The sequence below is a fragment of the Eubalaena glacialis genome, chromosome 10 (assembly GCF_028564815.1).
Source record: "Eubalaena glacialis isolate mEubGla1 chromosome 10, mEubGla1.1.hap2.+ XY, whole genome shotgun sequence".
Taxonomy (NCBI): Eukaryota; Metazoa; Chordata; class Mammalia; order Artiodactyla; family Balaenidae; genus Eubalaena; species Eubalaena glacialis.
In genome coordinates, this window is record NC_083725.1 from 74,574,318 (window position 1) to 74,600,344 (window position 26,027).

Consider the following 26,027-nt stretch of genomic DNA (forward strand, 5'->3'; position numbering starts at 1 on the left):
CTTGCTTGACAGCATTCCCTCCTACTGTCCCCCAAGAGCTAGGCTTTTCAGAGAGTTCTTTGAAAACAGAGATCTGGAAATAATGAAGCCAAGTACAACCTTTTCCCACAAGAACTCAAAGTCATGCCGCTTTCCTTACCTTGCCTTGCTAGTTACATTCCATAGCTGTCCACAGTTCCTTTCCAGGCTCTTTTGGAAAGGCCGGGGCACCTATTTTATGGTATAAATCTCCCTCTTCTCCTTCTTAAGAGCCTAGAAGAATAAATAATTAGGTGGCTCAGGGTTCTCTAAGGGCAGGGCTTTCAGTGTCATCCTGGAAAATATTAAAGTGTGGAAAAACCACTCATCTCACCACCTCATGTTTCTGTGTATTATCGAATCAACCCTTTTGGAGTTCATTCAATCTGCTCTGAGCAAATACTGAATCAGGTCTCTAGTACTTTGCTGAACAAATGTTCCAAACAGGCAACAAAAAAACCATAATCAATTTTTTCAAGACTACATACAGCCTCATTTTATAGTACTCCTATTTTGATCCCTATTAATGGAAGCCTCTCCATCAGGAAAGCAAAAGAATTCCCAGTACCAGATGGGCCAGAAGAGTGACCCCACATACTACCTTTTCCAGGACCATAGAATTTTACACAGTTGAATTCTTTATAACAAGGGTTATTTAGTAAATGTAAATGTTAAGCTTGATTTAATTTGCAGAAATTTGTAAAAGTGTTTCATGTAAACAAATTCATAAATCAGAAAAAAAATTATTTATTGGTCCAAAGATCTCAAATTTCAATTCCAAAATTAGAGTCACCCTTTTAAATTACAAGCAGATGACCTCAACCAAGCAGGTGGCCAAAGGGGGTAAGAACCCTTGGACCCTAGCACTAGTCTCAGTCTGCCCATTGCTACTAAGGTAACAAAACCTGTAAGAGGAATAAACCCTGGGTGGGCCTCATTTTACTCCCCTAGCAAAATGTAAACAAGGATGTCTACATTTGTAAGAAGGAACAGAAGATTACCAACAAGGAAAACAGTCACTGGGAAGGAAGCACCATTAATGGATCGCTCTTGCCCTCACTACCTCATGCCTGGCCAAGAGCTCCCTCCCCATACCTCCAACCCCACTGCATCTCCCTTTCGGGCCATCAAAGTGTACTTTCGGGCTGGCTTTAAGTCGCCATCTGGTTCATGCCACTCCTGCCATCTCCCCCAAAGTTTTCAAGTTCTTTTATACCTCTGGGCCTTTTGCATAAACTGTTCCCTCTTCCTGGAATGCCTTCCCACCTCTATTATGCTAGCCAGCTCCAAGAGTCCCTCAAGATTCAGTCCCCACAGCACCGCTTCTAGCTGCTTTCTCTGACCCTGGGGCTTCCTTTGCATCTTCTCCTTATTATTCTTCCCTTTCCTCGCTATCATACTCTATTGTAAATGTTCATTTTTCAAAGATGCCCTAAGTGAATTTTGCAAAACAAGTACTCCTTCCATATATTTAAATCAACATTTACATTTTTGCATCACAGATAGTAGTAGAGATATACCTTCTGGCACATCATAAACATTGACATTTTAAAATAAAATTACTACGTTACTCTCTTAAATGAATCCAAATGAATCCAATGAAATCTAAATACCACAGTGATTTGAAATCTACCATCATTCATTTAAAAAAAACATGAAATTTTATACCATTCTTTTTTCTCCATATACACTTATCATTTTTACTTCCTCCTCAGAATTTTACCCTAATATTTACGCTTGAAAATATTTTACTGGTAAGCCTATGATACTTCTCTGCATTATAAGTATTATATAGAAATTGATATATATAAATTTTTTAATTCTCCTATAACAGTAAGCTCTAAATGTTAAAAAAATTTTTTTCTTCTGGATTGGGCTTTCATTACCTTTGTTATTAATATACAATTGTATAATATACAATTGTATAATATATCAATTGTATAATATACAATTGATCAAAACATATTACAAATTTGTATTATTAAATATAAAAAGTAAAATTGTATTGCAAATACATTAATTTTCCATTTTTATAGTTGCAAGTGCCAAGAAACTCTGTTTACATAAATAACTAGACAGGAATGAAGGAAGTTTTGTTACAGTAATATCAGTCAACCTTTGCACTCCTGAGCTAAATGCCAAAATTAGACAGTGGTCTATCATCAAAAATTATTTTTAATGATCTACCAACTGACAATTCTTTCAATTTTGTTGAAAGCAAAAACTAAAAACCATCTGATTTGGAAAAGGATTTGTTACTTAGAGTCACTCACTTTCTCTAAAAGCATTTTTAATTGCTCCTTTGCTAGCCAACTGGGAAGTTTTCACACAGCCGGCACACAAACGGCAATATGCAGGATGAGAAATGCTATGTCTTCTTTTTGTAAAGTGAGAGAAGAGTGACTGAGAAAGGGGACATCTTGAGTACAACTGTATTCACAGACCTGGAGGCTGTAGAACCAAGCAGCCAGCGTTCCAGAAACAGGACCAAACGATGTGTCTCTCAGGTACAAACCACGTCTATCAAAAGCTTTCTCTTATCACTGGAGGGCTCTTCCTTCAAGTTAATCCTAACAAAGATGAAATGGGAATTCAGAATTCCATTTCTCTTATACAAAGTCATTTTCCAAAATGAGGGGTTTGTAATTAAGTGACCATTAATTAAATTCACCATCACAAAATTTAAAATGGCCCAATTCATTAACTTTTATAATGAGCCTGAAATGAAATCTCAATATATTGAAAAGGACTTCTCACAAATCTCAGTAAATACAGTACAAACAAAATAGTCTGAAACTATGAAAGGAGGATCAACAAGTAAACTTACAAAAATGAATAAATAGGAAAAAGATATGAGTGAAAGGAAAAAAAAAAAAAGCCTTACAGTAGAAAAGAAGAACAAAGCCAATCCCTTTAACTGAATGCCTTCCTCACAGTAAACACTCAATCAATCAAATTTACAGAATGGCTGATATTGATTCTCGAGGTATAAAACAGACTATCATACTGACTATATAAATAGTACAGGCTGCAAAAGAAATAGTAAAAACATAAGGTCCATACTAAATCAATGAATAGATGAATGTAATAAAAATAGAAATGATGCTACAGAAAAAGCTAATCAGAAAAAGATATAATATACAGAAAAAAATTTTAATGAAAGAAATAGATTCAAAGAATGCAAAAAATGACAATCATGAGAAGGGATGCAGCTCAGAAAACCACCTGCAAATAACAGAAATCTTTGAACAAATGACCTCAAATCTGTAATCAGAATTTTAACAGAAGCGAACTGTCCAGAAGTGATTAAAGAGTTTGGTCCGAAAACAAGATTACAGAATCCTAAACAAAATCAACAATGAGGAACTAACACTATGTATGACATTCTCATACCTTTTAAGTATGAAGAGAAGAAAAAACTCTGTGTATAGAGAAGACCCAAATTTGAATTTCTTCCAGTTTTGCAGAGGATATAATTAAGGCCCAGATATGTATAAAAAGCTCCGAGAAAGTATTTCACCTCAAATTTTTTAACAAGATGAGACGATGCCTTGAGAAAATGAAAACAAATTAAGAAATATACCCATCACATACCTCAAGTCCAACATATAGATCAAAGAACAACTTTAAGTGAGACTTAAATGTTTTAAGTTTAAAAAATAAGATCAAATAGCCACAATCAACAATTTCTTATTAAAAAGATAAATAAAATGCTAAATAGGGAAATAACAATTGTCAAGAATAAGTCATTAGTAAAAATATACAAAAAGTAAGAAGCAACAGACAAGAGGAGAAGCAGTATCAGAACATGAAGATAAACTAACAAGTAATTTATACAATGTCAGTGACATTTATAGAAGAGGCATACCAACCAAATGCAAAGTGTGGGCATTGTGTAGATCCCCATGCAAACATCCAATTCAAGTAAAAGACATCTTTGAGACAACTGAGGACATCTGAATGTGGCCTGGGTAATAGATGATATTAAGGAATTGTTGCTAATTTTGTTAAATGTGATGAGAGTGGTTATATATATATATATTTTTTTTTTTTTTTTTTTTAACTTGCACAAGATTTTTTTTTTCTTTTTCAAATTCTTTTCCCAATTAGGTTGTTACAGAATATTGAGCAGAGTTCCCTGTGCTGTACAGCAGGTCCTTGCTGGTTATCCATTTTAAATATAGCAGTGTGTCCATGTCAATCCCAACCTCCCTAACTATCCCTCCCCCTCAACCCTTCCCCCCCTGGTAACCATAAATTCATTAGCTCTAAGTCTGTGAGTCTGTTTCCATTTTGTAAATAAGTTCATTTGTATCATTTTTTTTTTAGATTCCACATATAAGCGATATCAAATGATATTTCTGGTGGTTATATATTTTTAAAGTCCTTATCAGTTAGATATGCTTTCTGAAATATTATTGGGTAAAATAACTAAAATTCCAGAAATGATGAGAGAGTTAAATAGATAAAACAAAGTTGGCAAAATGTTGATAATATTTGACGCTGGATAAGAATATATGGGAAAATTTTAAGTTTTTTTAATTAACATATTTATTGGGCATCTACTAAGTATCAAGCTCTGCCTTGGTATTAGACACAGTGATAAAACAGCCTCAAGAAAGAAACACAGTAAAGTAAGTGTTCTTAACCTAGGGTTCACCTAGGCAAATATCTATGATTTCTATCAGTGACAAAGTCACAGGTAGTACTATTACTACTGTGCTCTATTGCCTATACTCATAATTAAAAGAAATACTAAATTTCAGTAAGGGGTCAGTGAAAATGATGATGTAATTTTTTCTACCCAAGTTGCAGACCCTCTGAATTCTATCCGTGAACCTCCAAGGATTACAACATTCTGCAAATATTCATTAAATATCTACAAGGTGACAGTCACTACTAGGCACTGGGGATGCAAAGGTGAGGAGAATATAGTCTTTAAGCTACGCAAATTAAAACAGTTTGGCATTATCATCGTAACAGACAGACAGCCCAATGGAACAAAAGTCTAGAAACACACCTAAGTGTGTGTGTGTGTATATATATATATATATATATATATATATATGAATTTACCATATGATTAAAATTGGCATTTTCAAAACAGTGGGGAAAGAATGGATTCTTTAACAAATAACATTAGGACAATTCCTTGGCAAAAATAAAGTTAGCAGAGTAGTTAAAGCATGGGCTCTGGGGTTCAAATACTTGAACCTGAATTCTGTCTTTGCCATTTACTAGCCAGGCAAACAGTCAACAAGTCAATTTCACAGTGATACTAACAGAGAAAATAACAGTGCCGACATCACAGGTTTGTTGAACGTATTAAATGAGTCACTACATGTAAAGCATGTGCCTGGCATTAGTGCCTGGTGTATAATATGCACTCAAAAATATAAGCTATTACTATTATTTTATAAGAGAATAAATTCCAGATTGAGTAAATATTTAAATTAAAAAAATGATATCATAAAAGAGGTAGAAGAATATATAATGGATATTTACTTAATCTTGCTGAGGGAAGATCTTTCTAAGAATGACACTACAGGTAAAAAATTTTTGTTGAAAGATTAATATATTTCACTACATTAAGTTATTTTAAATGTTTATATGTGGAAAGCAATAAAGTCAAAAGTTAAACTGGGTGAAATATATATATATATGTATATAGATATATATGTGTTGAGTCAATATCCCTAATATTAAAAGAGTTGGTAAAATCAGTAAAAGTAAAATATAAAAATCATGAACATGTAAATCACGAAAGAAATATAATTAAATGGCATTAAACATATGAGAAAATATTCAACCTCAGTAGCAATCAAAGAAATGCAAATTAAACAACAATGCAATACCATTTTTATCTTATCAGATTTGCAAATATTACTTTCATTCTTTTCATACTTTCATTCTTTCACTCTTGGCAAGGATGGCTATAAACAGACACTCACTCACCCTAGCAGAAGTGTACACACCTTAAAGATTTTCTGGAGGGTGATTTGGCTAAACGCATCAAAAGCCCTTGAAAATGTTCATCTCTTTCATCTATCCATTTTACCTCTGAATGAATCCTCCAAAAAAAATCAGAGAACCGCACTAAAATATAGGCATCAGGATGTTCATCACAGTGTTTTTATAATAGAAAAAACAGGGAAAAAACTAAATTTAAATAATAGGTTAAAGTGGATAAGTAGTATTTTATGAGTGCATGTTTATTTATTTATTTGTTTTAAAGTGTTGGTACAGATTTTGGTATATATGTAAGCAATGGTCATCTCTGTATAGTAGAATTGTAGGTGATTTTTTTGTCTCTGTTTTCTAATTTTTCAAGAAAGAATATGAATTACTTGTATAAAACTAATTAGGGGGGAAATGCCCCATCCATGGGCTCTTAAAATTGATGAATAGAGAGAAAGATGTGTAAATAAGTTAACTACCTATAATAATCATGCCTCCAGAGTGCTCTCTGCACTGGATTTGGTCTGGAGCTGAGTTTTAAAGGATGAATTTGCCAGGGAATGAAGTCAGAAGGCCAAGAGAATATCAAGCACAAAAAATGAAAGGGAATAAGAGCCTGTGTTGGCAAACCACAGGCCATTTCAGCATCGCAGGAAGGGGAGGCCATGTGTGAAGGACTTGAAGTAAAAGCCAGATGACAAAGATTTTTTAATGTCACGTTAAATGAGTTTGGAATTATCCTGCCAAAGAAGATTCAATAAAGAGCTTTTGTGATTCACTTACATGAAGATCAAGAAAAGGCAAAACAAATGGTAACAGAAGAGTGGTTAGGGCTAAGGATGCATATACTCGCTGGGAAGAGACAGAAAGCAACCTTCTGGGGCACTGAAAATGTCCTTGATCTGAGTGGTAGTTATATGGGCAAACACAAATGTTAAAGTCCATTAAGCTATATGCTTAATATTTGTGCACTTTACTGTATGTTATTTCTCATAAAAAGGAAAGAGTTTTTAGCAAGGAAGTATGGTAATTGACTTGTATTTTAGAAAGCTCACTCTGGGAGCAGCCTGGGAGATTGACTTAAGAAAATCCAGGGGCAGGCATTCTGAGACATTAAAGCTGCATTCCAGGAAGAAGATGGTCAAGACTTTAAATGGGTTAGAGGCAGCAAGAGAGCAAGGAGGACTTTTGAGAAATGGCGTGACAAGACTTTATGAGTGTGATTACTGAGAGAGAAGGAAAAATCAGAGATGAGTCTGTAAAGGAGCTGGTGAATACAGGAGAAAAAAAGAGCAGCTTTCCACAGATAAGTATTGAATCGGACAGTCTGAGGTGCTTGTGGATCATCCAGCTGTCCAATAGCAATAATTATATACACTAACTATATGCCAGGTAGTTCTGAGTACTTTACCCATATTATATTAATTCATTTAACCTCACAAAAACCTTATGAGGTACCCACTATTATTACCCCATTTTACGGATAAGGAAACTGAGGCACAGAGAGGTTAAATGACTTGTCCAGGACCAGATATAATAAGTGGTGGAAAAAGGATTTGAACCTAGGCCGTCTGGCTCAAGAGTTCAGGCTCTTAAGGTGACCACTGAGATATAGGTGATACAGTCTCTCACATGAAGGAAATAGTTGAATCCCTGGGGATAGCTGAGATCTCACAGGAAGAGGGTATGCAAAAATACAGAATAACATGCTTCTTAGTGTTGTCACAAGGGTTAAATGAGATGACATTTGTAAACCTCTTAGTGATACACAGGTCACAGAGTCAGCACTCAGTCAAAGGAGTCTATTAAGGATAATTCTTCAACAAGATAATATCATACAAAAGGGACTGACTGGGTTAGAATAGAAGAAGTTTAAGGGACATAACAACCAGATATAGCATGTGGTTATAGGTTCGATGTTGGTATGGAAAAAATGACAGGATACTTGAGGATCAATGGGGAAATCTGAAACATGGCCTGGGTATTAGTTAAAATATAAATTCACTGAACAGGAAAAGTGGAGATAATTAAAAAATAAGATAGAATGAAATACAGTATGTATAGTGTGATCTTGCTTTGGTAAAAAAACAAAGAATACAAATATGTACATAGATATGCTTAGAGAAAGGTCTAGAAGAGGGTGCACAAAGATGTTAACAGTGGTCATCTCTGGGTGTTGGGAAAGTGAAGGTTTTAATTTTTTTATAATTTACTACAATGCGCATATTTATATATATATATATATATATATACTTTTTAAAATATTTATTTATTTATTTGGCTGCTCCGGGTTTTAGTTGTGGCATGCAGGATCTTCAGTGTGGCATGCGGGATCTTTAGTTGCGGCATGCGTAATCTTTCACTTGCAGCATACGGGCTCTTAGCTGTGGCACGCGGGATCTAGTTCCCTTACCAGAGATCAAACCCGGGCCCCCTGCCTTGGGAGCACAGTCTTATCCACTGGACCACCAGGGAAGTCCCACATATTATATTTTTAAAAGAACCAATTTAAAGTTGAAGATAAAGATAATTTTATATTTTGTAGTTCTCTATTAAAGAAGCCCACAGACACAAAGAAAGCAGAGCAAACCTCAAACAGTATACAAGCTAGTTCCAGATGCCAAGCAAAGGAGGGGAAAACAACCTCACTCCAGATGGCAATCCAAAGATTCAATAAAACACTCCTCTTTTGCAACTGTCTTCTTTTGTTCTGAGCAGCTGCTTTTTCCAAAGGATGGGAAAATTAGCATGATTGCCTCCCTCTCATTTGTGTCATTCATTCTAAGAAAACAAGACACCATGCCCCTCTCAGCAACCCCAAAGAGCCAATGAAGCAGGCAGAAGTGAAGGGCCTGAGAAATACCAAACTCTGCGTGCCCAGTGTCTACAACGCAGGCAAAGCAACTTTCAGAGGAAGGAAAAAAGTTCCCATGGAAAAGGCTCTTCTTAGGGATCACATGGGCAAAAGAAATTCTTCTGGAAAGACTGCAAACTTACTGGTTTCATCAGGAAGTGCTACCCTTAATGGAATTTCCCAAACTTAATGCAAAGAAGCTAATTTTCATTTCTCTTAAATGTAAACACAGGGCCAGGGACAGAGGTAAGGGAGAGAGGGGAGTGCCCAGTGTGGGCAGAACAAATGAAGGAGGTACACTACTGCTGACAACACTCCCCTCTTGGCCAGGAATCCCAGCAAACTGGAAGCTACCAGATCTAGCTGGCAAATTCCAGTCAACCAGTTGAGGACCCTCACCAATTCTTACTTTTCTTCAAAACTGCCTCAGCATTCAGCATATTGGCTGTTACACAGTACACATTCAACAGGTGAATGCAAGTATAAGTGAACAGTCTGAACTGAGAGCTTATGGACCGAGCCATATAACCTTGGGGGCTTAAAGACCTTAATGCAAAATAGAACCAAATGTTAATATTCTATATTAATAACATTTGATGCAATATGATCAAAAGATTAAAGCTCCAATGCTCAGCACAGTATCTGGTTTTTAATAGGCCCTGCTCAATAAGTATCTGTTGAATGCTGAATACCCTAGGATTTTTTCTGCAACCCAAACTCTCAGATCCAGTATGAGATATTATTTGAAGGTCTGTGTTCTCACTTCTTGCTGACTTTTAAAGTTTTTCCTTAGAGATGGAAAAAGATTCCTGAGGATGGAAAAAACTTTTAAAGTATCACACCCTGAAGGATTTTTGCTAGGCAAAAAAGGAAAGGAAAGGCATTCTCAAAGAAAGAATACCTGAGACAAAACTTGTAGCTATGATTGGGAAACAGTGTGCAGTGAGTGTGGTATGGTTCAGGTGTAGACATTATCAGAAGTGGCAGGAGATACGGCTAGAAAGATTGGCTCTGAAATATAAAGGGATTGTAATCTCCTTCATCTCTGAATTCCCCAAAGCACTTAACATGGTGTCTAATATGAAATCAGTGCTCAGACGCTCGGTAGGATGGATAGATGCATGCAAAACCTGAGCAGGCTTTTCAGCCTGGCTCAACACTGTTACAAACAGTAATAACCTCGTATCTTCATCTAATGTTAGTGAATTGCTTTTTATAATGCTCAGAAAATAATTTATCCACTGACACTTTGAAATATAAACATCTGTGATTCATATGTGAATAAACCTGACTTGCTGGAAGAGCCTGTCACTCCTCAACTAATAATAAATGCTCACTGAAACTACAGTTAATTTTATAATACCTCCCTTGTAAGAATTTGTATTAAATCTTTTCTTTGAAAATGTCTAAAAAGGAATGTTCCTTTCTGGTCCAAAATCTTGTTACAACATTAAAAAAAAAAAAAAAAAAAAAAACCTCAGATTTTTTGATGCCAAAAATAAATAAATAAATAAAATATCATACCCTGTGCCAATTCACTGGCCTGGTAAGGACTGTATCAATCTGTTCCCATCAGCTCTGGTTGAAAATTTATGTGGACTACATGTATGGGCCTGAGCTTTATTGCAACCCATCCACCCAAAGCATTTGTAGGCCCAGGAGGCAGGTCTTACTTCCATCGGCCTCCTGAGTCCTAAAAGAACAGGGCAAAGTTGGGGTCCCCGGAGGCCTGACTCCCCAGCCACAGCACAGCTCCTCTGACAGAGAGGTCCAGGCCCTCTCTTAGAAGCTGCTCCCATTCATTGCCCATCTGTTCCTCCTGCCCTTCCCCATCCCCTCCATCACTGTTTTCACACTGGTATAGTGTTATCTTCTATCCCTACTTTCCTAACCTGGCTTGGTTTCTTTAAGAGGAATTATCATTTAGATACTAAAATGTCATTTACAACCATGTACAGAATTAAGGTAAAATACCAGTTCTCCAGGCTTTTTACTCCCAAACTCTCTTAAAAACCTAGGTACACACATCTTACCAAAGAATTACATGTCATCTTCAAAAACCACCACGAATTTCCAAAAACAAAAAACAAACTGAAATGCTACTAGGCCCCTAACTACACTAATACCTGGATCGTTACAAGGGCCTCCTAACTCCTCAAGGCTCCACTTTTCTTCCTCAATTCCAATCCATTTTCTATACTACCAATTATGTCACCTTCATTGGAGAAAAAAGACAGGGCAAGACTTAAAGCATTTTCACATGCTTCCCTGTCATTCTTGAATTTAAAGTCTTCACGATAACATTCAAGATCCTCCAGGATCTGGCCTTTGCTTTATTCAGCTTCCCATATCTCCCATGTATCTCTTGTATAAACCTGCTGATTCAATTAGGATGGCCTAATTTCCATGCCAATTTCTATCCCACACAAGCCAACATCACTTGTATAGAGGAAAGAGAGTTGACCTAGGAACCTAAATACCTGGATTCCAGACACATTTCTGACATACACTAGTTGTGTACCTTTGGATAAGTCCTTTGCCTCTCTGGGCTCAGTTTCCCTGTCTATAAATAGAAAGATTGAACCAGATCATCTTAATAATCCTCCCAGCTTAAAAAAATTACACTATGGTACTTCCCTGGTGGTGCAGTGGTTAAGAATCTGCCTGCCAACGCAGGGGACATGGGTTCAAGCCCTGGTCCAGGAAGATCCCACATGCCCCGGAGCAACTAAGCCCGTGCGCCACAACTACTGAGCCTGTGCTCTAGAGCCCACGAGCTACAACTACTGAAGCCCACGTGCCACAACTACTGAAGCCCGCGCACCTAGAGCCCGTGCTCCGCAACAAAGAGAAGCCACCGCAATGAGAGGCCCGCACACCGCAACGAAGAGTAGCCCCCGCTCGCCGCAACTAGAGAAAGACCGCACGCAGCAATGAAGACCCAACACAGCCAGAAATTAATTAATTAATTTATTAATTTATTTATTTAAAAAAAAAATTCCTATATGACCAACCAAATCCATCTCTCCTTCAAAGTCTGCAAGTCCTCTGTGAATTTTCTCTAAGCACTCCAGTCCACAATACTCTCTCTTCTCTGAACTTCTATGTCTGGAATTCAAAATAAATCAAACAATGCATTCATTCAACTAAGATTTTCTGAGCATTTTCTTGGCCAGATATTATGGCAAAGCCTTGGTAATAAACATAAAGCCTAGTAAGACCCAGACCTGTTTCACCTATATATCCCTTTCCTCTCCACTATTTTTTATCCAAGTAAAGTAATGTTAAACATGAACATCAAATGCATATGACACCATTTATTCATTTAACAAATATTTAAGGAAAACTTTCCATGTCCTGTTCTAAAAAGTAAAGATACCAGGAAACAGATGGAGCAACTCCCTAACCTCATGGCGTTTGTTTATTTTTGTAAAAGCAGACAGGAAAAACACACAAATATGTAATGTAATTTTAGGAAGAAAAACAAAGCAAGCATTAAAGATTGACTAAGAGCAGTTTACATCGGATGGTCAGGGAAAGCCTCCCCGAGGAGGTGCATTTGAGCCGACACTTGAATGAAGTGAGGGTGCAAATGAGCAATATTCAAGAAGAGCATCCCAGGTGCAGGGCCAAGGCTCTGAGACAGAAGAGATGGGGTGGAAGGCGAAGAGCTGGTGGGAGGGCTAGGAGTTAGAGCACATAAGGACTTGGTAGTAAATGTGAATTCTATTTCTGAGTGTGATGGGCAGGATTCCTTATAAGGGCTAAAGAAGGGGACGAACATAATACTTAGGTTGCTATGTGAAGAAGGGACAGGGGTAGAGGAGTTCAGGACCAGGTAGAAGGCTAAACAGAACCAGTTAAGGGCTTGGCATCCAGTCTCCAACTAAGTTCACATCTTGACTCTCCAGTTTATGAACTGTGTGATCTCAAAAAAGTTCATTTCTCTGACCTCAGTTTCCACATCTTTAAGTGAGGATAATAGTACCTACATCACCAAGTTGTCTGAAGATTAAACTAATGCATGTAAAGCCCCTAGAACAGAGTCTGGCACAAAGTAAACATTCCATGAACGCTAGTACTTTAAAGCCATGGGATCACCTAAGAAAAGTGCAGATAGAGAAGAAAAGGGGGCTGGAGCCCGAGCCCTGGGGCACTCCAACATCTCCAAAGGCCTCCATTCAACCCAAGGCTTTTCCGTAAACCTGCAATGTCCTAAGCCTTGTCTGGGGCCCCAAACCCCCTGTACGCAACTCACAATTTAAAGCTTGATAACTTAATACTTTACAGAGATCTTTAGGCAACAATTATACGTTCTAAGTTCAGGGTTGGTTTTTTTTGTTTTTTTCACATACTTGTATACCCACTACCATGCTTGGCACAGAGTCAGACACATACTAGGGTGTTTGAAACTCACTTGTGGACACATCACGTAAGTTAAAAATTTTAAAGTCAATGTACTATACTTTCTCTTAAGGAAAAAAACTTCTTCGTCTTCTTCAAGGAATGATGTGGATTATAAGATATCTTTAGTACCACACCATCATCCAACCATCAGGCCCATCTTGCTAGAGATAGTCACAATGGCCAAAGCACCTGCCACGCCATTTTCCCTTCTGACTTCCAATCCTTATGCTTTGTGTATAAACTTTTCTGTCTCTTCTTTCCTGGAGGTTTGTCTAGGTGTAAAAGTCTCTCCTATCTGGCAACATGTCACACTCAGGCCCCTGGCCCCCAGTCCCTATAGCCCTAAAGAATTCTGGACACTGAAGCCAAATTATTCCTTAAAAAAAAACAGGGCTTCCCTGGTGGCGCAGTGGTTGAGAATCTGCCTGCCAATGCAGGGGACACGGGTTCGAGCCCTGGTCTGGGAAGATCCCACATGCCACGGAGCAAATGGGCCCGTGAGCCACAATTACTGAGCCTGCGCGTCTGGAGCCTGTGCTCCGCAACAAGAGAGGCCGCGATAGTGAGAGGCCCGCGCACCGCGATGAAGAGTGGCCCCCGCTTGCCACAACTAGAGGAAGCCCTCGCACAGAAACGAAGATCCAACACAGCCATAACTAACTAACTAACTAACTAAATAAATAAAATAAAATTTAAAAAGCAATGTTTTAAAAAAAAAACAAAAAAAACAGCATCAAAACTTAGGTGAAAAGAGGGAAAGAAAATGGGCATAAGCCCAATACACATCCAGAGAATCATCTAGGAGGGCTCCTTCCACCAATGCACAGGTGTCACAATGCCTTTGGCTAGTGACTCTGAGTATTTATAAAATGACCTCAAGTGATACGAGTTTCCAACAGAACAAAAGTAAAAGTCAATGAGGGGGAAAAAGAAGTTCTAAGAGTTTATTTCTTTACTCAATTTCCACAGAACTATATGCCCTTCTGTTTTTCTTCACTGTCCCACCCACCTTCCTCCCCACGCCCCCAGCGCTGGTGATAACCACAGAAAATAATGCTGACCCACCAGGACCAACTCTTGATGTGGCTTCAACCACATCTGCGCCTCAGATCCTGAGATCTGCCCCTGGGCCCCCAGGGACCAGTAACAGTGACAAGGATATGGGAATTATGTCGGCGATTTGAATGTGGGCAGAGCTGAGCACATGAAACTGCTCCCAAATTGGCTTTCTCACTCATATCTAAACCTGGAACAGACAAAAGGCTGCTAAATGTTATTTTACCAATACCTTTCAGCAAAGCTATTTCTAACTAATTTGGACCACTGAGCTACTTACGGGGGTTTTAAAAATGGTCCATCTGAAATAAGATACAAAGTATCCTCTGCCCATCTCCCATGACTCTGCTATCACTTTCCATATAAACACTTTGGTCCTAAATTCTATTCTAATTCAAGGCAGTGACCTGTCAAAACACAGATGTGGAGAAAAAAAACAGCAAAACAAAACCCTCACTGCTGTTATCTCTGATTAATTGTACATTAAGGACTCAAATGAACACTCTGACCTTAAATCCCATTTTTCCATGCTCTTCTTAACCCTATACAGCACTAAATATTCATTTGTAAGCTGGTTTTCTTCATCCCTAGGTCTCTGTGTATAGATTCTAATGTCCACTGAGAAGCACAAGCTTTGATTCCCCTCCCATAGCAGTACAAAATTTCAGGAGAACTTCCATTCCCTTTGGATCCCAGTGTTAGGATCACTCTGGTTTGTGGAGAAACCCTTCGGGTCTAAGCACCTAGAATCCATCCCTGGCTCAAGTGGCAAGGCCAGACTTTCAGGAAAAACTTCTCCAGGCAATCCTTACTACTAACCCATTGGGCACTTTCTAATGCAGGAGATATTACACTAAGTGGAGTTCCCAGCAACAGTATATGTAACCTAACATGACTAATAGCAAAAATAACTGACGGCGCCCCGTTCACTCACTAGAAAATATATGCCCACATGCTGAGCCTCTTTATCAGGGGTCATCTCAGCATCTAGAGCAGAAGCCAGAGTAATGTACAAACAGCCACTTCCCCATAGCAGTAATCCAGTCGGGGGTATCCAAAAATTACTTCCCATCTAACTTCTTACCTCTACCCACTAATTAATTCATCAAACACCTAATATTAAGCATGTTCACTGAAGAAAAGCAATAAGAGAACAGATGCTTGAAAGCACTAGCCACTGCTTTGTCCATAGCAGATATTCAATAACATTAGTTGAACACCAGAGTGTACAAATGGTAGCAATACAGAGTGCTTCCTTGAAGACCAGTGTCTGACAAAATGTCCCAAGACACTGACTCCTTCACTAGAGGCTATATCTACTCCACTCTAGCCTTCAAGAAAGGGAAGAGTAGGGAGAAGGGGAAAAAAATCTACAAATATCTATATTCAAACTTGTCCTTAGCTAAATTAACACCAAGATCCCAACTTCATGTCAAAGAAAGACAAAAAGCCACCAACATTGACACTTGTCCACTCAAAGTAGTTTCCAGAACACTGACAATCAGGGCTCTCAGCATGTCACTATGCTATGCCATCACTATGGCCCTTTATCACAAGAGGTCCATTAAAAAGGATTTTCTTTCTTATGCTATTAATAAAGGGTTAAGCAGATTATTTCTATCATATTTTCTTGGGGGTCCTAAATTCCGGTTTGAACAAATGATTCCCACACTTCTAGAAAGGCCTTAATTGGGTTAGTCTGTTACTTGTACTGCAATCTTGCAAAGGCTGGATTCTTTTTAAGTCCTTAAAGGACTTGAGCAAAATTCTTTTGGTGATAATTTTTTTTTTAAAAGATCATCTCCAGAGTTTACATATGTTCCACAATTACTCATGCTGATAGGGGAGAAAAAAAGCACATTTTATTTCCAAAAGGCTCCCTTCAATCTGAAAGCTCTAATTGCCAGCATATCTGATATTGACTTCCTGCATAAAATAACACACAAAACAACAAGTATAATCATAGGTCTAAAAAGCAAGACTTAAACAGAGAAAGCTCAGCTTGTTTAGCCAGAGAAAGGGAAGGGAAGGATGGGTACAGAAGGAACAATCTGCACTTTTGGTAGCTGACATTAGGGTCCAGGAAAGACAATTTGTCCACTCTGTGAACAACTATGCATTGAAGAGGGATGGGAAAACAGTAAAAGTAAGAAACACTAAAAGAAAACTCAGGCTAATGACAAGGAGATAATCTGTGATCATCAGTCTGGAAAGCTCAGAAAACATTTCCTGGAGAGGTTGTGAAGTCTCTTGAGAGAGAGCAAATCTCTTGAGAAAAATTTAAGGATATTTGGAGGTAGAGATTTAAGGATATCTGGAGGTGGAGTGGGTTAAAATAGTCAAGTGGTTCTACTATACTAGGAGATTACATCTGAGTATCAAAAGGATATTCTAGTCCTATTTTTCTAAGCTTTTAGCTATCTTAGAAAATCTAAATTACTCCTTTAATAAATTATAAAAATGGCAGATGCTTACGAAATATAAAAACATTAACAACTGTGTAAGCCATGAGCCAAAAATGCAACCAAACATCTCTGACATTTAAACAAGAGCACTGCCAAAGTCTCTTTCTGAGACCCCAACTCTCAAAACTAACCTCAAGAGCATTCTCACAGAAATCCATACCAAAAGATCACCAGTAAACTAACAATGAGATCTGCCATTCTCTGGAGAGAATCCTAGATGGTTTTCCTTTCTCATCTATAACCACAGGCAACAGATAAAGCAAAATGGCTTTCAGGTGATACAAGATACAAAATGCGAGAAGGAACCAAGGGACTTATCAGGACATGAACTACAGTTCATCCTGGGAGACTAACCTGATCTAGAAGAACTAGATAAACTGAGCTAAGAAATCCCTCCAACAACGAATTCCAGACACTTCTAAATAAATGGCAAAGCTGGAAACTTAACCCGTATCTTTGGACTCTAAATCCCCTACACCAAGAGGTCACATTCCTCAGAGGTCCAAAACCCAAACTGAGTCATGTCCTGACACGTTTAGAGGTGCTGGTGAGAATTTCACACACCAAAGCCTCATTCAACAGGGCAAGCTCTCCAGTTAGAGGCTCCTAAAGATAAAAATGGATTTGGAGAACTGAGATCAAATTTTGGTTTTGCATTTTTTTATTTTACAAAAAAACATGGTTGACTAACATTAGTTAAAACTTCTTTAGTTGACAAACTTGATTTTTCTGTCAGCTGCCCTTTTTTGTGCAGCCTCCTGTTACCTGATATTCCTTGGCCTAAGAACCAAGTCTTCAGAGCACTGACACATTCAGAGGAGGAAAAGGCCTAGAGGTTGCACAAGGAAGAGCAAGAAATCTAGATTGTATTCATTCAAAGTGGGAGATAATTCCAACAAAATGGCTCCACCCACTGCTGCCCTTCCTGAGCCCATTATCTGCAGAGAATCAAAGGGCCTGCCTATAAACTTGGACAGTCAATGGCCCTGTAACTCCCTAGCTGTACACATGAACAACACAATTAACTGGTAAGAAATGTGGCCAGGTAGAAAGAGCTTTGCACATCTCTAAATCCTGGCTTCCCTATCCCTTCTAAATTCCCACACAGTATCCTATTGCTCCTCCATAACAAAAAGTGAAATAAATGTACATTTTCTCTTAATTGGTCTTATTAATAAGAAAGGTAATCTCAATTCATTTTTACCTTGCTAGTGCCAAGTTTTAAAATTCAGCATTTATAAGAAGCAACGGAATGTTGGGGGGAAAGGGCATCTCAACTTAAACAACATCTTTAAGGCAGAGGCCCTAGTTTGGGAGCTCAACTTTGCCACTTAGGAAAGGCTCTTAAACAAATCACAACATTGATCTACATCCCAGGGTAGTCAGGAAAGAAAAAAATTTTTAACCAAAGCATTGAAAAACCCATGGGGAACGTAAATGACAAACCGGCAGTCGTGCTGCTCCGCATACCCATTCCATGTCAACGCTCACCTGCTCGGACCCAGCTCTTCTCTGATCCCTGGCAGCCCTGTGGTCTGTGCAACCCGTTCTTACCTAGTGAACAAAGCCATCGAAGGAAACGGGGCAGGAATTTACACACCCAGATATCCTGACTACACTCACTTTCTTTAACCTGCTAATTAAGAACTACATCTTGCACTTTACCTAAGATGAGCATGTCACATTCCTGTACACAGATGTCACATTAATCTAAAAACATTGCCCATCACTTCTTTTCTCAAAAATCTTTAAAAGCTACACAACGTTACAGGATAAAGTCCCAGCTCCTGAGCCAGAATTCAAGCTGACCAGTCTGCTTCAACTGAACCTGCCACTGCCATTGTGGAAGGCAGCTGGGGAAGCACAAGCTTTAGAATCAGACCTCAGGGAGTTGGAATTCCAGCTCTACCTCTTACTATTTGTGTGATCTTGAACAGGTTACTTATCTTTTTGATCATCTCTCTTTAAAACAAGAACAGCAATACCTACTTCATAGCACTAGAAGATGGAAGAGAGAACATGGCATATGGCACAGAGTAGATGCTCAGTAAGCATCACTTCTCTCCCTAGCTCCAATCCAAAAGGTCTACTCTCTCTTCTCTTGAAAATTCTCCCCATCAACTTTCCACTAATTTCAGAACCATGCTTTGCTTCAACGCCTAATTGAAATCTTTTCTCTTCTATGAAACTACCCTGGCTCATAATCATTTTCTCCTCTGGGCTTCTATAATTCTTATAGTCTAAGCCAATGGATCTAAAATTTTTATTGTTCTCTTATGTGTCACTCCTCTTTCCCCGATGAGTCCACCAACCCAAGAGCAAAGTTTTTATCAACTGTCAAGCCAATAACAATTTAAGTGTTCAATAAAAAATACTTTGAAGATTCAGTTGCCTTGGGGTTGTCTACCAATAATGGTTGCCCTTCTGGCCCAATTAGGGGGTAATACCACTTCCCACATACACTTGAGCAAATCTCGCCCATATCTTGGGGAGTTTTTCCAAGGGTAATATTTATTGGGTAAATGAAAATGAAGCCTTAATCTATGTAGTCACAGGGGGACTCTCAGCCAAGCCGGCAGAGACCAAGAAGCTTTAATTCACTCCATGCATTCAACAGGTTCTTTTTGAGCCCTTGCTTTGTGCTGCCCTTAATTCAGCATGGGAGACAGATTAAGAGCAATCTGGTCTCTACCTTTGATTAGCTTTCTGGAAACTAGACTATTTCTGATCCGTTAGAAACCCCTATTTCTGAAAAATCTCATCAGTGAAGGGATTCACTTTCTGAAAATATTACTTGGAGAAAGAAAAAAAACAGTTTAATACAGTCACTTGGGTTTTAACCTTGTGGCCTGTCCTAAGATGGCCAATTGACGTATGTGCACATAAAGGACAGCTCAAAACAGTCCTGGAGATGGGATAATGACCCCTTCACCATTCCCAAGACCCTGTGGTCCAAACAGCAGAAACACCTGCATGGGGATAAAAGCAAGAGCTGGACTAAGGCAGCATTAAGGCCAATTCTCTCACTTAGTTAAGTTGTTTTACTCAGGTTCAAGTAATTATAAACCACAGTCTCATAAAGACCACAGGAAAATGCAATAATCTCCCTTTAGAAACACTTGAAAACGTTCAGTCTCTTGAACTCTACAAACTACTGAATTCTTTAATAAGGTGACATAAACGTTGGCTGAAGTGTGCTCCTTTAGTCCTGGGTCACTTAAAAATACACTTTTAATACTTAGTGCACTTCAGAACAAGGGCAAGAAAGGAAAGGTAATCAAAGTAATAGAATGCGAAGTTCATTTTCCTTTGTTTGAGTTGTGTGTGTGTGTGTGTGTGTGTGTGTGTTCTTGAAGGAGCCTGCACACAAACTACCACAGCTCCAGGTAAGAGCTGCAGAGCAGCCCGGGCGCGTCCAGGGGCTCGCACAGAGCCCACTCCCAGGACCGCTCGGACTTCGGGCTCCTCGTCGCACACCGCAGCTCTGCACTTCCCCAGACCCTCGGCTCCATGTTCCCCAACCCTAACTGCGCGCCCCAGCGGAGCCGGGAAGTAGGGCTAGCCACGAGCGTCCGGAGGGCAGCCCCCAACAGCCCAGCTCGTCTGCGCCTTCAGAGGCCCCCGAACGCAAACACTCCCAGAGCTGGAACACCTCCGGGGCGAGGAGTGGTGAATAGCGGGAAAAGGGCTAGGACTGCAGCGGCAGGGCAGGGCGCGCCAGAGGCAGAACCGGAACCGGCGGCCCTCCTGCCCGCCACCCGGCCTGGAGCAAGGGCACTGGGGCAAGCAAGCAACCTCCCGGCGATAAGACGGGCAGGGAAAGCCGGGGCGGCGGCCCAGACGCACTTACCTCTGCGCTCCCCAGCCAGGCTGGGCGCTCGCACGGATGGGGGCTTGACTGCAGCCGCGCAGCCCGGAGGAGGAGCCGCTCCGGGAGAGAGGGCGGTCGTCGGGCGGGCATCCGCGCCCAGGGCTGCGGCCGGGCTGGAGGGAGAGAGAAAGGAGGGAGCACAGATTTGAGTGGAGGGGGGCGTGGAGGAGGTGTGCCTCCACCCGAGACAGAAAGGGTGGGCTGCTGGAGCCTGGCGGAGGGGGTGTGCTCCGAGGCTCTGGAGGGAACAAGAAAACCGCGCTGAGAGTGCGCAAAGGGGGAAGGGAGGGCGCTGGGTATGGGAAGACGGGGCTCGGGGGCAGGGTGAGGAGTTGGTCCTCAAACTGGACCGGCCCTCACCTCGGACCATCCGACCAAGAATTGTCTGGGTCTGGAGCAAACCACAAGGGGGTCTGAAACTTTATGTCATTTTCTCATACACACGTGACCCCCCTGCAGTCCAGATGGTTTCAATCACTGGAGGAAAAAAGCGGCTCTGCTGGTATGCATGAAAAGCCGGAGCTGGGAGAGTCTGGGAAAAGCTGCCTGTACAGCCCGCCTGCCTTCAAACTAACCGATGAGCTCTTTCCGCTCTCCCAGCCCTAGGCTGGGGGAGCCCTGAAAAACCCAAAAAGACACTAAAAGAAGCTACATTTGGTATTGCAGGAGTAGCGGAAGAACTCTGAAAGCACTAGGGTTCCAAGGCGTCTGGTCTGAACCGAAAGTTCTAAGGGCATTCTGAGAATTTGTTTTAAATACTCCATTAGCTTGCAAAACCAAAAACTAGAAAAGGTGTCATTAAAGAAAAAGCAATGGAATACTAGCAGTGTGAGTCTGTGATTTATTAGTGGAATTCTGAAAGAAATTGTTAACTCAGTATGACTATCCACTTGGAAAAGAATAATGCAAATCACTTAAAATCGAAACCCATACATATTTGGTGGGATGTTAGGAAGCCATGTAGCCCAATTTCTCTTCCCATAAATCACTATAAATAGAACTTAATGTTGAAATGCACAAAATTGACTTTCACAAACCTAGTTACATTTTGAAGGAGCAAACGTATATGAATGACCATACCTGGTTCGGGAAGATCCCACATGCTGCAGAGCAACTAAGCCCGTGCACCACAACTACTGAGCCTACGCTCTAGAGCCCGCGAGCCACAACTACGGAGCCCGTGTGCTACAACTACTGAAGCCTGCGCACCCTAGACCCCGTGCTCCTCAACAAGAGAAGCCACCGCAATGAGAAGTCTGCGCACCACAACGAAGAGTAACCCCCACTTGCCACAGCTAGAGAAAGCCCGCACTGCCAAAAATAAATAAATTAATTAATCAATTAAATAAATAAAATTTGTTTTAAAAAGAAAAGAATGACCATAAACAGGCTCTAAGGCCAAGACATGTTTCCAAAGCCCAAGCCAATTCAACTGTCACATACCCTAAAGAAGTACTTACTCAGCTGCAGGGCAAGCATCAAAAATAATGGGGGAAAAAAATAATGGGGAGTTTAAGATATTGATACATCTTGAAGATAATTTAACTTGTTCTTGATCCAACAGAAAAAGTGGCAAGAACCAAACTGATAGTCTATTGTTCCTTTGCCAAAAAAGGATATTAACATGAATTACTAGTATTAATGCTTTATCTCAATAAAATTGGTGCCAGAGCATATGTTTGGCCTTTCTAGCAGAAGGCCTTACATAGTTGTCTATGTGTGAAAAATATGTCAGTCTTTGGTAAAGTGAATTGGTTCTACATAAGGAAAACCCAAGATTTTCATTTCTCTACTGGAAAACACAGGAGAAAACTTGAAACTAGGCAAATCAAAACAAGCTTTACTCCAAACTCAAAATCTAACAGTGAGTTTCTACTCTAGTTCACTGACATGCTTGAACCCTTCAGGAGACTTGGGCTATCTGGATGGACTGAGCCTTCTCCAGTCTTCTCCAATCTCAAATTAGGGTAGTTCTACCCTCCACAAGCAACAAGAGAAGTCATGTAGAAGAATCCTCAGGGAACACAAGCCACAAAATTTAACAATTCTCCAGGCAAATTCCACCTGCAACTCCCAAGCTCTGTACAGAGGTTCTTAAGTTTCCCACTTCCAAAACTATTAAAACTTCTATTAAAGTCTTGTTCTTCTTGTGCGTGACACCTGTAAAGAAAGCCAACTCACTGGAAAGCATCAAGATGTTCTCTCTTCAGACCCAGGATAGTAACTGTTTTCATCTCTGGCAGCTACTGCTGCTGCTGCCTCTTACATGTGCTAAAGAAAAGTAAGAGAGCAATATTGACATACGAATAGTTGTTCTTTTTGTTTGCCAATGCTTTGCAAATTATGCATCAAACTTTTTTAATTCCTAAGAAAAACCTTAATTAGATATTCTCTTTCAGAAAGAAAGTAACATCCCTTAACTTTTCTAAATATAGTCTTGAGTCTAAACTCCACTGATGTCAGTATTAGTTCATCTTAATACTAGCGAAAGATTTATTAGAGACACTGACATCTGAAATGTTTTTAATGCTATTTTAAATGGTATTAACTTAGTGATTTGCATTAACCTAATGTCCACATCACTTGACAAAAAAAGCCAACTATGTATAAGGTGCTAAGGGAGGTATAAGCTCTATGAGGACAAGGACTAGGTCTATCTTGCTAAAAACTGTAGCCTATGTGCCTAACACAGTGCCCAGCATGAAAGAGGTGCACAATAAGTATATGCTATTTGAATAAATGAAAGATAAATAAAAACACTCCTCATAAGGTTACAATCCGGTAGAGGCATGTGACTTGTAAACAACAGAATGAAATAACAGTTTTAGAAAGAACACCAGCAACAAAAAGAGAGGAAGGAATAATTAGCATTAGCTGGGTTTGGATTTTAATCACAATATATATTCAGAAATGTGTAGACACTGCTGCAAATAAGAAGCATTTATAAGAAGAATTTGGTGTATTTCGTGCCTAATTTAGGGATCTCAGAGATACACTTTCCCATGTCCCCATTATTCAGTCCCCTCAACACAGAGCCAAGACAAGATTTGAGCATAAACATCCTGGCTCTAATTTGGATAGTATGAATGCTGTTCCTTTTATCCTCTCTCATACATCTCCTCCACCCCCAAGCCATTTCCTCTGTACTGTCTTCTGTCAGTCTAATGAAAGTTTCCTAATCTTTAGAAGCAGTAGCTTTGGTTCTCTTTGTGTGGAGAAGCACAATACACTCTGATTACATGGTTATATTCCATACAGATGCCTGGCAACACATCTTATAGCCAAGGGTCTGTTTAACATTTTAACTTTGAGGGACTTATAATTCAACTATTTTGCCGTATACCAAAATAGCACTTGACGTCACAGAGATGGGCTTTACTTCCTTTTGCTATTTTAAATCCTGCACTTGAGCATGGTGAGTAGTTTGGGTTTTCTGGTTCATGGATTTTGCTTTGGCATTTCTTTTTTCTTTGAGGAACAAAGGGCTTAAGATTTTCAAGGAAGTCTTTCAGGTGTACAGGTCTAGTACTCATGAAGCAGTTATTTCCTCCTAGGTACTCTGCCTATAATATTATATGTGGTCATTAAAAGGGCAATGGTGGCTTATTTATGCCACATGATCCAAATAACCAGGTTTCGCTAAGGCAGGCAACTGGAAAAGATGGTCGGCCCAGATGACCTTTAAGTTTTCCAGGTCATGCTTTTCCACATATCAGTTCCTTTTTTCAAAAATTTTTGTTTTTAATAAAAATAGTATGTTTTGTTGAAACAGCTAAACTTAAATGCTAAAGACTGAAATCATCCTAAAACATTTTTTAAAGAAAATAATTACTAATCACTAATCCATAACCTCAACAAGTACTATTTAATCCAATCCTGCTTTCCATTCTCCCTAAATTTAAGTAGAGCCTCATTTCTAAAGCACCCCATATTTACCCTTGGAGTTTTTCCATAAGCTTTAAGACTTTGGGCCAGTTTTGACATAAAACAACCTCTGATCTGTAATCTCCAGGGGCCCAGCACACCTCAGAAATAGCTATCAAGAGTGCAAAGGGATGACCTTGTCACTCCCTTTGGCTTTTTACTTTCCTCTTTTCCAAGCCCCTCAAAAGGCGAATGAGGCTTACTTATATTCACACAGATGTTAACTAAGTCAGTAGTATGAATCCTCGCAACTAGTTTTTGCAGTCAGTAAAGCGTAATAGTGTGTACTAGATTACTAATTCCTACATCTCCTAACCCTTCAGAATCACATAAGAAGCTTGTCAGAAATACAGATTCTGGCTCCAGTCCCAGATCTACAGAATTAGAATCTCCAAATTTAAGAAACACTAGACTAAACTAATTCTAAGATCTTTGTCAGTTCTATGTATGGCAGTTTTCCCTTAGAAGAAAGCCCCTCTATCACCACACATTCATACAGGCTTTCCGAAAGGAATCAAGCAAGATATTATATGAATTGAAATAGAATATAGTTCTTTCCTTCACGGTAAGCAACATACTGGAGCACAGTTACCTTTACAGCCTAACTTTAAAAAAAAAAATCCTTAAACTGAATGCTTTAAAAAATTATTCCTACTATACATTGTTTACAAAAGTTTAAGAAGATTTTAAAATTGAGGAATTGATTGTAGGGGGAAAGAATCACAGAACCCAAAATTGTGTACAAAAATTTTTAACATTGTGACTTAAGAAAACACATTAAAATATATATATATATATATATATATATACATATATAGGTAAGATATATACCTGGTTTAAAAACTTCAAAAACAGTATAAAAGAATATATAAAAAAGTCTTCCTTCCCACCCTTGTCCTCCAGTTCCTCCCTCTTCAGGCAATCACTGGAGTTTCTTGTATATTTTTTCAGAAATGTTCAAAGAGAATGCACAATTATTTATGCATGCATAACACATTTTTGAGAGGAGAGGTCCATATACTGTAACAGATTTTCAAAGAGGTTCATAATCTCAAAAAAGGTAAAAATCACCATTCTACAGCAAGGCTAAGGGTTCAAGTTCTACCCCAGTCTATTGGTAGGATTAGCAGAATTCAACTTTCAGTTTGCTTGTGAATATTACTATGCACAATTCCAGACTACAAAATAGCTTCAGCAGCAATGTTGGTTAACATACAGATATGGTTTAAAAATACCACATCTGTTTGTAAATAACCTCCTGATTTTATGTTTTTCTCAAATAATCCCTCCAATAAATAGTTCCTCCTGTTGACTGACTGACAATGAAAATCTGTAAGAAATTTCTGGCATATACATACACAAAGACAGTAGATATTTTTCTCTCACAACCTGAAAATTTTCTATTGGGATAAAATAAAGATTTTATTTATATCTACACAGAATTTAAGGGGGAAAATTAACAGTATTCCTGGTA

General features: G+C 39.2%; 1 protein-coding gene across 3 annotated transcripts in view; it reads right to left on the reverse strand.

Moving 5' to 3' along the window:
- The window catches only part of DENND2B (DENN domain containing 2B), a 171,320-nt gene that overhangs the window by 129,614 nt on the left and 15,679 nt on the right, over window positions 1–26,027 (reverse strand). Inside the window, exons 2-3 of one of the 3 annotated variants that reach the window (XM_061201422.1) lie at window positions 20,609–20,742; window positions 2,463–2,588 (exon numbers count right to left, since the gene is read on the reverse strand). The exons of 1 other annotated variant lie outside the window; for it this stretch is intronic. The gene's annotated coding sequence lies outside the window, so the exon portion shown is untranslated. The remainder of the gene's footprint in view (window positions 1–2,462; window positions 2,589–20,608; window positions 20,743–26,027) is intronic. One more of the 3 variants, XM_061201421.1, reaches the window with a different exon arrangement.